The sequence below is a fragment of the Balaenoptera physalus genome (genome assembly GCF_965194825.1).
Source record: "Balaenoptera physalus genome assembly, chromosome: 20".
Classification (NCBI taxonomy): domain Eukaryota; kingdom Metazoa; phylum Chordata; class Mammalia; order Artiodactyla; family Balaenopteridae; genus Balaenoptera; species Balaenoptera physalus.
Genome location: NC_138901.1, coordinates 1,453,854 through 1,465,461, shown reverse-complemented (window position 1 = coordinate 1,465,461; position 11,608 = coordinate 1,453,854). Strand labels below are relative to the sequence as shown.

Sequence of the window (11,608 nt, the reverse complement as noted above, 5' to 3'; positions counted from 1 at the left end):
GTGCCCAGGTATCAGCAGGTTTTAAAGCTCCCCATGGCTGCTCCAAAAGCAAGTTTGCAGCTCTGTTTCTTCGGCTTATTATTATTATTAATTATTATTTTTAATGGAAGTGGCCAGAGCCTCTTTCCAGGCGAAGAACAGAAAGCAGGGAAGAACTGGCTTCTCCCTGTGATCTGGGTCCAAACCTCTTTTTCTCTTGCTGAGGGATTCTTCCCAGCAACCTCCAAGCAACCGGCCGAGAGACGCTGTCCTGCATTTTCGGTCCTCAGCTATAGAACAAAGAACCCTTAGAGGTTTAATATAAGAGGCTGCTCAGCTCTCTGGCCCCTGGGCTAGTAAGATCTAGAGTGAGAATCCGGGTGGCCCCTTCTAGGACAGAGCAAGCCTCAGAACAGGGCTGGAGGACTCCAAAGGAGGCAGCACCTCTGCCACTACCTGCTGCCCACCTGTCCCAGCCTGCAAGGGAGGCCTCAGCAAAACACGGGGCTGCAGGACATAAAAGCCTGCAGCTCACGCCTGAGTGAGGGGTGCGCGGTGTTAGGCCCTCAGGCGGCGAGCCACATCCCGAACCCCAGCCCTTCCTCCTCTTGAGGGAAACCCACTTGAATTCGACTAGTTGGTGGGAATCTCTGTCAACGGACTATCTCCCAAGCCTCCTGCTCCCCGAGCTTTGTTCCTTGGGGACGCGACTTCAAGCTCGTCTGAAGTGGTCCTGACCCCCCTCGGGCTGGGGGTGGGAGGATAGGCAGTGAGCACTGAAAAGGACTTGGGTCACGTGAATGAGGCAAGGGGTGGAGGGGACATTGCGCCCACCTTTTCACTCTCTCCAGGAGATGCTGTGTGGCAGTCAGGACAAAGTGGACCTCTCTGAGCCCTAGCGTGGGACCTGCCAGTCACGCCTTCTCCCCCCTGCGGCTTCCACAGTTCACTCTTACCTGGGTCCCCTCTGCGTTTACCTTTGTGCACATTTGTGTCTCTTCAGGGTCATCCTGCCGGAACCCACATCTCCTCCCACCTCCCTTGCTCTTTCGGGGTCTTCACCTCCCGCTCCTGCCCAGTCCTTCCACTGGACTGGTCCTGTCTGACGACTTCCCAGACCTAGTCCACTCCTCTTGCCCAACGTCTCACGGCCTTGGGTATTGCTGACCACACAATGTAGCTGTGGTGGTAGGGTTAAAATGACGATCTTGATAGATAGATGGATAGATAGATAGATAGATAGATAGATAGATAGATAGATAGATAATTGATAGGTAAATAAATGGTAGATAGATAAATAAATAATAGATGGATAGACAGATGATAAATAGATAATTGATAGATGGATGGATAGAGAGAGAGAAGGTAGGTAGATAGATACTAGATGGATAGATAGATAATAGATAGATGGTAGATAGATGATAGATAGATGATAAATAAATGATTGATAGATAATAGATGGATGGATAGATAGATATAGGTAGATAGAAAGATAGCTAGCTAGATAGCTAGCTAGATAGATAATAGATAGATGGTAGGTAGATGATAGATAGATGATAAATAAATGATAGATAGATAATGGAGGGATAGATAGATATAGGTAGATAGAAAGATAGCTAGCTAGCTAGCTAGATAGATAGATAATAGATAGACGGTAGGTAGATGATAGATAGATGATAAATAAATGATTGATAGATAGATAATGGATGGATAGATAGATATAGGTAGATAGAAAGATAGCTAGCTAGCTAGCTAGCTAGATAGATAGATAATAGATAGATGGTAGATAGATGATAAATAAACACTTGATTGATAGATAATAGATGGATGGATAGATAGATATAGGTAGATAGATAGATGATAGATGATAAATAAATGGTAGAAAGATACATAATAGATGGATAGATAGATAGATATAGGTAGATAGAAAGATAGATGATAGATAGATATAGATATCACATAGTGCTTAAAGCATGTTTGTTCTTTTTCTCCCATTTCTGCCTCCCCTCTTGAGGGTTTATGGTGCTGAGTTTACCTGGGGGGCTGGTGCTGTGTGGGTCAGCAGTGGCTGGAGGGGGCTACAGGGAGGAAAGTGTCCAGAGACGACAAATCATTGGTCTGAGGCCCGATGGAAGTAACCACCCCCAACCTTCTGGGGCTGCCATCCCTGGGGTGGAGAGAGTTAGCGAGATGGTCTCTGCTTCACCGTCCCATAGAAGCAGCACGACCAGAAGCTGAGGTGCTCTTGAGATGGAAGTGGCTGGCCCCAGTTCTCCCCGTGGCTGCTTTAATAAGGAGGCAATCTTTCTTTTTCTCTGTCCTTTGAAGATTTGGGTCTAATTTGCAAGGGAGCTGCTAGCCTGATCGTTCCATTTTAAGGACGTGTAGCCCTGGAGGAAAACACCAACTAAGAAAACGGATTATCTTAAAGAGGCAGACAAAGGAAAGAGAAGAATTGGAGAAATTTATAATTTTTTAAAATTTGGTAAGAGAAACAGGAAAAATATTAGTGAATAGTTATGAGGTCAGGTAGGGAAGCATTTCTAAGCAAACACATATTAAGAACATATAGGACTTCCCTGGTGGCACAGTGGTTAAGAATCCGCCTGCCAATGCAGGGGACACAGGTTCGAGCCCTGGTCCAGGAAGATCTCACATGCCGCGGAGCAGCTAAGCCTGTGTGCCCCAACTACTGAGCCTGTGCTCTAGAGCCCATGAGCCACAACTACTGAGCCCACGTGCCACAACTACTGAGCCCGCATGCCACAACTACTGAGCCCACATACCTAGACCCCAGGAGCCACAACTACTGAGCCTGTGAGCCACAACTACTGAAGCCCGCGTGCCTAGAGCCCCTGCTCCGCAACAAGAGAAGCCACCACAATGAGAAGTCCACCCACCACAACAAAGGGTAGCCCCTGCTTGCCACAGCTAGAGAAAGCCTGTGCGCAGCAACGAAGACCCAACGCAGCCAAAAATAAAATTAATTAATTAATTAATTTTAAAATATATATATATTAAAAAAAAGAACATATAATGGAAGGAGTGAAAGATTTGAATACTTTTTTTAAATGTAAAATTTCTCTATGTGAAAAAGAACAATTTCTATAGGTAAAAAGAAAAATGTGTACAATTATAAATTATATAGGTTAACAAACAAAATATTAGAACATATATGACAAAGTAAATGTCCTTCATATATAAAGAGCTCTTAAAAGTGAATAAGGAAAAAATGGAAAATTCCAGTTAAAGAAAAGTTCAATGAACATGTAAGTTACAAATGAAGACATACAAGAATACAAAGTGTATCCTGTCTAGTAATAAAATAAATACAAACTAAAATAACAGTGAAATTCTATTTTTTTCACTTAAATAAATACTCAGTGTTGCTAAGAGTATGGGAAACAGGAATTCTGATTCAAAGCTACCAAAAATATAAATACATTTCTGGGGGCAGTTTGCTAATATGAATTAAACTCTTCACATCCCTTCACTTAGTCACTCTCACTTTTAGGAATGTTTCTTAAGGAAATAAATATGAAGATTTGCATATGAAGATGTTAATCACAGAGTTCTTCATGATGATTTTATCTATTTTAAAAAATTTTTTATTGGAGTATAGTTGATTTACAATGTTGTGTTGGTTTCAGGCGTACAGCAAAGTGAATCAGTTATACTTATATGTCCACTCTTTTTTTTTTTTTTTGTCCACTCTTTTTTAGATTATTTTCCCATATAGGCCATTACAGAGTATTGAGTAGAGTTCCCTGTGCTCTACAGTAGGTCCTTATTAGTTATCTATTTTATATATCATGAAGATCTTAAAATTAAGAACAACCTAATGTGTGAAAATAGGAAATCGATTTAATATAGTTTAGCATAAATATATTGGATAAAATACAATACAGCCAACAAAACCCTATTTTCAAAGAATATTTAGGGATACACAAAAATGCTCACAATATAATATTAAGTTTTTAAAAAGGCAGGCTACATTGACTTCCCTGGTGTTCCAGTGGTAAAGAATCCGCCTTCCAATGCAGGGGACTCGTATCCCTGGTCAGGGAACTAAGATCCCACATGCCGCAGAGCAACTAAGCCCGTGCGCGCCACAGCTAGAGAGAAGCCCATACACCGAAACGAAGATCTCGCGTGCTGCAACTAAGACCCGACACAACAAAAAATAAATTAAATAACTAAATAAATAATACATCTTTTAAAAAAATTAAAAAGTAAATAAAAAAGGTAGGCTACACACTTTGTATGCATTCGAAGGCAAATATGGCTTTTTAAAAAAGCAAAAAAACAAAAAAAAAACAAGCTAAAGGAGTTTGGGAAGGTCTGTGTATCCCTGAGCCAAGCACGGGGCCAGATAAACTGAGTCAGTGAGGGTCCACCTGGACCCCTTACCCACGTCTTTGTCGGGGAGGAAGAGCCCTGTGATTGGCAGCTCACCAGAGTCACATGGAGTCGGGCAAGGCGATTCCCCACGGGAGGGACTTGGGGAATACAGATATAGCCATCCTGCCTACAGTGACATTGACTGTGATGATGGCGGTGGTGAGAGGGGGAGGGGCTAGAGGGGCACTGAAGGGGTGGCACCTGCCGTGCTGGGGTTCCCAGGGGCAGTCAGTCTAAGCATGTACTTGGCCACTTACAAAGCCGGGCACCAAAAACTAATTTTTAAATGTTTTCCAAAAGCTTTGAACTAGAGAAAGACCAGAAATGATTGATTTCTTTATATTTATTTTGTAGCTGAGTATTATATTTAATTTGCCCTTGAGTATTGTTTTTCTTTTGAATTAAATAGGGCAGGGAGAGGAGTGGGGCTCGTCTGGCCCTCATGATCACTCTGTGTCACCACCAGACTGCTGGGTGGGGTCTGATCTCCAGCCCACCCAGAGGAGGGGGGCGACTGGCTGCAGGACTGTGGCCCCTCCTGCCCGGGAAATGGAAGGCTGGACCCAGAGGCAAGGTCAGGAGAGCCTGCTGGTGGGCACCAAGGCTCCCAGACCAGAACTCAGCGCAGACCCTACTCACTGCATAAGACAATTGTGTACCTAGAAAATATTCAGGAAGCTGAGAGAAATGAGTGAGTTCTGCAAGAGCACAGGATGTGAGGTCCAAATTAACACTCGATTATCGAGACTGCCCTGTGGTCCAGTGGTTAAGACTTCGCCTTCCAGTGCAAGGGGTGAGGGTTTGATCCCCAGTCGGGGAGCTAAGATCCCACGTGCCTCGCAGCCAAAAAACTAAAACATTAAAACAGAAGCAGTATTGTAACAAATTCAATGAAGACTTTAAAAATGGTCCACATCAAAAAAATCTTTAAAAAAAAAACTCAGTTATTATCTATAGACTATCAAAGAACAATTGGAAAGTAACATTTTAAAATGCCATTTATAATAGCATTAAAAGGGCTTCCCTGGTGGCGCAGTGGTTGAGACTCTGCCTGCCGGTGCGGGGGCGCGGGTTCGGGCCCTGGTCTGGGAAGATCCCACATGCAGCGGAGCAACTGGGCCCATGAGCCACAATTACTGAGCCTGCGCGTCTGGAGCCTGTGCTCCGCAGCAAGAGAGGCCGCGATGGGGAGTGGCCCCTGCTCGCCGCGGCTGGGGGGGGGACCCTCGCACAGGAATGGGGACCCAGCACAGCCAAAAATAATAATTAAAAATAAATAAATAAATACAATAGCATTAAAAGAAAACCAAGAAAAAACTAGGAGTATATTTAACAAAATATATCCGAAATATGAAATATGAATGTTTTGAAAACAACAAAACATTACTGAGAAAAATTAAAGACCTAAACAAATGGTAAATTATGCTGTGTTCATGGGTTGGAAGACTCAGTTGTTAAGATGTTAGTTTTACCCAAACTGATCTATGGATTCAACTCAGTCCCAATCAAAATCCCAGAGTCTTTGGTTAGAAATTGACAAGCTGATTATAAAATGTGTATAGAAATGTAAAGGACCTAAACTAGTCAAAAATATTTGAAAGAGGAATAAATTGGGAAGACATACCATCTGATTCCAAGACATTATAAAGCTATAGTAACCAAGACAGTGTGGGACTGGCATTAAAGAATGACAAATATATCAATAGAACAGACTAGAGAATCCAAAAATACACCCACAAATCTATGGTCAGTTGATTTTTTAATGAGTGTGTTGGAAAAAAGTCAACAGGAAAAGGATAGCTTTGGAAAAACTGGGTATCCACATGAGAAAAAAAGAAATGAAACGTAAATCCAAACTTACACCATAGACAAAAATTAACCCAACATTAATCATAGAGCTAAACTTTATAAAAGCTAAACCATAAAAATTTTTGGAGGAAAAAGTCTTTTTGACTTTGGTGTAGGCAAATATTTTTTTTAGAAAAAACACAAAATGCACTATCAAAAAAGAAAAAATGGATGTTTGACTTCATCAAAGTAAATACCTGGTCTTCAAAGATATTTCTTATTTTTCATTAAAGAATTGAAAAAGAAAGCCACAGACTGGTAGAAAACATTTGAAATACAAACATCTGACAAAGGACTTGTATCCAGAATGTACGAAGAACTCTTTTAACTCAATAATAAGAAAACAAATGACCCAATTTTAAAAATAGATGAAAGATGCTATCAGATATTTCCCCAAAGAAGATGTATTAATAACCAATAAGCACACTAAAAGGTGATCAATGTCATTTGTTGTCAGAGAAATACAATGGGATATACTATACAGGCACTAGAAGACTGAGAATTAAAAAGCCTAATCATTCCAAATGGTAGAGAGGACATGGAACTCTCACACATTTTCATCCATTGTTAGTAGAACTATAAAGTGACAAGACCACTTTGGAAAACAGTTTGGCCTTTTCTTATACGGTTAAAAACATACTTATATAAACGAACACAACATTTTAAATCAACTATACTCCAATATAAAATAAAATTTTTTAAAAAGGAAAATTAAAAAAAATATATACAACTCAATGATGTCACTCCTTACTTAAGTGAAAACATATGTTCACACAACTTATCAATGGATATTGAAAGGAGACATATGCATAATGTCCTCACACTGAAAACAACTCAAATATCCATCAACAAGTGAATGGACACACAAGTTATGGTACATCCATACAACGGACTAAGCCTCAGCAATAAAAAGGAACAAACTAGACACATAACAGGGCTAAATCCTCAGAACTACCGTGAGCAAAATAAGCAGACACAAAAGAGTACTTACTGGGTGATTCATTTATCTGAAATTCTGGAATTGTCAACTGTGGATGATTTTGCGCTCCCAGGGGACATTTAGAAATATCTGGAAACATTTTTGGTCTGTCCCAAGTTGGTGTATGCTACTGGCATCTGGTGAGTAGAGGCTGGGGTGCTGCTAAACATCTTAAAAATGCAAAGAATTATCTAACCCCAAATGCCCAAAGAAACCCAGGCAAAACCAACCTGTAGTGACAGAAAGTGGATTGCTGATTGCTCCTGGCTGGGCAGTGGGAGAGTGAAGATTGACTGCAAAGAGAAAAGAGAATGTTTTATATCTTGATTGCAGTACACAGAAGCATTTCATTTTATGCAAGTTATACCTCAATAAAACTGATTTAAAAAAATGACCCTGAACACTACCTTGAAATACTTTTCTGTTGTTCTCATGCGCCAGGTCACTAAAAATGCATGGTTCTAAGTGTAAAGTACCCTGAGCAATCTCTTAGTACTGAAGATGCCCCTCCCATCCTACAAAACTGAACCTATGTTTCCTAACTAGAATTTGAGGAGGGTGAAACCAGGAGGCGAGCAAGAACAAAGAAGTCTGTGGTCAATCGATAGTATTATAATATTCGATTATTACACACACACATAGATGTGGATATGGACACATATCACATCCATTTCCACAAATGCTGTTTGCATGGTGCCTGACATCAGGAAACTATATAATGTGTTAATAACCTTTGCTGCAACCCCACATTCTTTATGCTTTGATCTCTCCACCCATGGATGTTTTCATAAAGCCAAAAGACGCTTTAACCTTTTGGTGAGGGTGCAGGCTTTGGGAATGGAGGCAGGTGAGGAGAAAGCAGTTCTATGCTGATCATCTCAGAAACGATCATTTTGGAGCCCTTTTCCGTGGTGTCCTGGGACCAGCTCACATAGGCTTGTGAAAGCTGACCTCAGGTTTCCATCTCAAAGCAACCGTGGTGGGAGCATTTACACCATGGAAACTGGCAGATGCTACAAATCAGGGTTTACTCCCCGGAGAGCTGGTTGTTACATGTCTGCCAGCACGCCACTGCCTCTGACTCAGAAAGAAATGAAATTCATAACAAAAAGAGGATGCCCAGGGGGTGTGAACACGGACATTGCGGTTTGGAAATTTTTGCCTCTTAGGTCATAAAGACAGTTGCAACGGCGCTGAAGATCCGTCTTCCTGTAAGACGGAGGGTGGGAGTGGGAGGTGGGGAGGGGCCTGGACCACATTCCAGGCAGAGGTTTAAGTGAAAATTGTACTTGGTAGCATGGGGGGCTTCTGGTTAAGCAACACACCGTGTTTACTTTAAAAAACCTGTTCTTTGTACTGTATTAAAGTTGGATGCAGCACAGAGTTGGGTGGGATCTTGGCCATGACCTCAACGCGAGGGCAGAGGAGCCCCCATGTAGGGAGGGGCCCACCACAGCCTCTGCTCACTGTGCTTTCCGACGGTTCAGGATCCTGCAATGAGCCCGAGGAGACAGGATTGCTCGAGGGGCCACACGGTGAGTCCCAGGCAGAGCTGAGGCGTCCTGCGGGGCTTCTGGGGCCTGACTCACTGTCTGCTTTTCCACGCGAGTAAGGCCAGGAAGGAGAGAGCGTCCCCAGGGAGCAGCTTCTGGGGAGCTGTGGCTCTGCCCCGTGCTGCCTCTGGCTTTCTGGGTGCCGGCCTGGCCCACGTGGAGAAGTTCATTTCTTCCTGGTGCGGGGAGCAGCGAGATGCCCAGACGAGATCCCAAGTCCGTGCAGTCAGTAGCAGCAGAGCGGAGGCCTTGGTGGGGGGACCCATGCTGTCCTGTGGCTGGAGGGCCCTCCTAGCATGTATTTAAATCACCTTGAAAACGTGACCTCTATTTTTTTCTCATCAAGGAGCAGTTTGGGGTCCCAGCAAGATACTGGCCCATGTCCCTGGGCTTGGAAATCAGACCTGGAAAGCTGAAGACCTTCCTGCCCTTCTGAGGGCAGAATGCCAGTGCCAGGTCCCCTCCGTCATGCTGGGACACAAGGAGGAGCGGAGGGGGGCGGAGACGCCCACCACCAGCAGCCCTGCTGGGCCACCAGAGCTGGGCACAGAGTCTAGGCTGCCCCCCCTGGCCTCCTAAAGGGCCCTCGGCTACTTGGGCTCCCGTGGGACCTGGGGTGGGGGTGGGGAGTCTTTAGCTCCGTCCCACTCTCCCAGCAGAACAGGACGGCAGGGCAACCTGCTCTCCTGGGTGAAACTGTGGGAGGAGACCCCCCAACCTCTCTGCCGCTGTCTCCCTCTGATAGCGGTATTTAAAAAACTATATATATAAAAAAAAAAGCAAGCAAGCAAGCATAAAGGATTGCAGGGGGGCAGGGGGAGGCGGTTTGAGGAGTGGGGAGACCCTAGGTAGAAATCAATGAAGTCTTGAAATCTTCTGCACTGAAAAAGCCTGCACTTCTCTGTTGTCTTTGGGAAGCCGTGGAATGGCTGGGAAACTGTTTTTAATAAACAAGAGTTCAAACGCTAGGCTCCATCACCAACAGTCACGTCTTAAACTCTAAACTTTACATGAAAACTCTCCCAGTTCCTTTGAACTGGCCTCCCCTCTCCAGCGAGCATTCCAGTGTTTATGCATTTTTCGAGATTGCTGGCAGGATCGCGGGGCGCTTTGAATACTTTCTCTCTCTTTAGCAATCGCCTGCTTTCAGAACCCATTAATGCTCCACTCAGCAACATCAAGGTATTGCTTTGAAGTCCCTTCTGGCTACAGGCCTCTCACACTCTTTGGTTACTGTGCAATCAAATAATTAAATGGATTCTCAGGGAAAAAAAAAAAAATCATTCTTTTCCTTGGTAATTAAACACTCCGGGTTGAACAGGAGTGCCGCCTTGCCAAGGAAGTCAGGATCTATAAAGACTCGGAGCCCAGAAGTCTTTTCTCGTGGTCCCTGGGGAGAAAAATAATCACAAGCACTCAGCTCGGTTCTCACTTCCCTTCTGCACAAGCAGCTTCCCTGGGCTCCGGGCTCTCGGTCTCAGGACCTCCCTTCCAGGGTGGGGGGCAAGGGGATCCCCGCCGGGAGGGTCCCTTTGGGGGTGAGGGATGGCCGGGGTGCTGGGAGGGGCATCTAGAGGCCAAAATGGGCCTGTGAGAGATGGTAGGTGCAGGAGGGCAGGGACTGGGGCTGCCCCAAACCCCCTGTGAGTACTGGGAGGGGGAGACAGAAAGAGGAAGGGGAGAGGGGAGGGGGAGGGGAGAGAGGAGGGAGGAAGAGCGGCTGGAGGGAGGAGAAAGAAGGGGAAAAAGAAGGATGAGGAAGGGGCTTCCCTGGTGGCGCAGTGGTTGAGAATCCGCCTGCCAATGCAGGGGACACGGGTTCGAGCCCTGGTCTGGGAAGATCCCACATGCCGCGGAGCAACTGGGCCCGTGAGCCACAACTACTGAGCCTGCGCGTCTGGAGCCTGTGCTCCGCAACAAGAGGCCGCGATAGTGAGAGGCCCGCACACCGCAATGAAGAGTGGCCCCCACTTGCCGCAACTAGAGAAAGCCCTTGCACAGAAACGAAGACCCAACACAGCCAAAAAAAAAAAAAAAAAAAATTAATTAATTAATTTAAAAAAAATACCTGAACCAGTAAAAAAAAAAAAAAAAGGCCATTACATACCCTAAGCCTCTGGTTGCAAGCATCTAAACGTGGCATCTCTAGAACTTGAACTTGAGATATCTCTTCGTCACTCCATCCTGTTTCTCAAAGTGGCAAGTGTCCCCCCTCCAACCTCTCTCTCCCCATTTCGGACCATGTGGTGTGTGTTCTTGGTCTTGAGAACACATCCGCCCACTCCAGGGACAGGAGCTGTATTATTAGTCAGAAGTCTTCTGGTTGAGCAAAACAAAACCCAAGTCAAATTGAGTTAAGACAGAAAAGGGATGACAGGATTTATTGGCTCACAAGGCCAAGTTTTGGGGCCGTTGAATCTGAGGATCCAAGTGACGTCATGGAAGTTGGTCAGTCTTTCTCTCTGCCCCCCATCCCTTCCTCTGTGGCTCTGAGTTCTTTGTTGGTTTCAACCCTGGGGGTGGGGGTGGGTCACTCTGCACACTGTGGTCTCCAGGAGCTCAAGGATTCTGCGCCCACTGCAGAAGCCCCAGCAGAAGGACAGCATTCTCTGAATTCCTGGCACGAGCCCCACGGCTGACTCTCACCGGATCCACATTAGTCACGTGTCCGTCCTCGAACCCGTCATGATAGCCAGAGGGATGGAATGTATTAATTGGCCAGATCCTGTGCCGTTTGTATAGCTGAGGGGTGTTCGCCAAAGGAAAACCAAGGTACTATTATCGGGAGACAAAAACATGGACGCAGAGCTAGCTAAAATAACAGCGGGGACAAATGCAAGAAAAACAT

General features: G+C 44.8%; 2 long non-coding RNA genes across 3 annotated transcripts; one reads left to right on the top strand and one right to left on the bottom strand.

Annotated features, from left to right (window-relative positions):
• Positions 1 to 2,159: 2,159 nt before the first annotated feature.
• Positions 2,160 to 11,598, bottom strand: LOC309650501. Of its 2 annotated transcripts, XR_014257592.1 has the most exons (4): positions 10,868 to 11,598; positions 7,438 to 7,500; positions 5,113 to 5,231; positions 2,160 to 4,134 (listed from the first exon to the last, which is right to left on the bottom strand). It is a non-coding gene; the product is annotated as an uncharacterized lncRNA (long non-coding RNA). The 2 variants fall into 2 exon arrangements; XR_014257591.1 differs by having other exon boundaries at positions 2,160 to 5,231.
• Positions 8,389 to 10,764, top strand: LOC309650509. Its single transcript, XR_014257603.1, has 2 exons — positions 8,389 to 8,418; positions 8,695 to 10,764. It is a non-coding gene; the product is annotated as an uncharacterized lncRNA (long non-coding RNA).
• Positions 11,599 to 11,608: the final 10 nt, after the last annotated feature.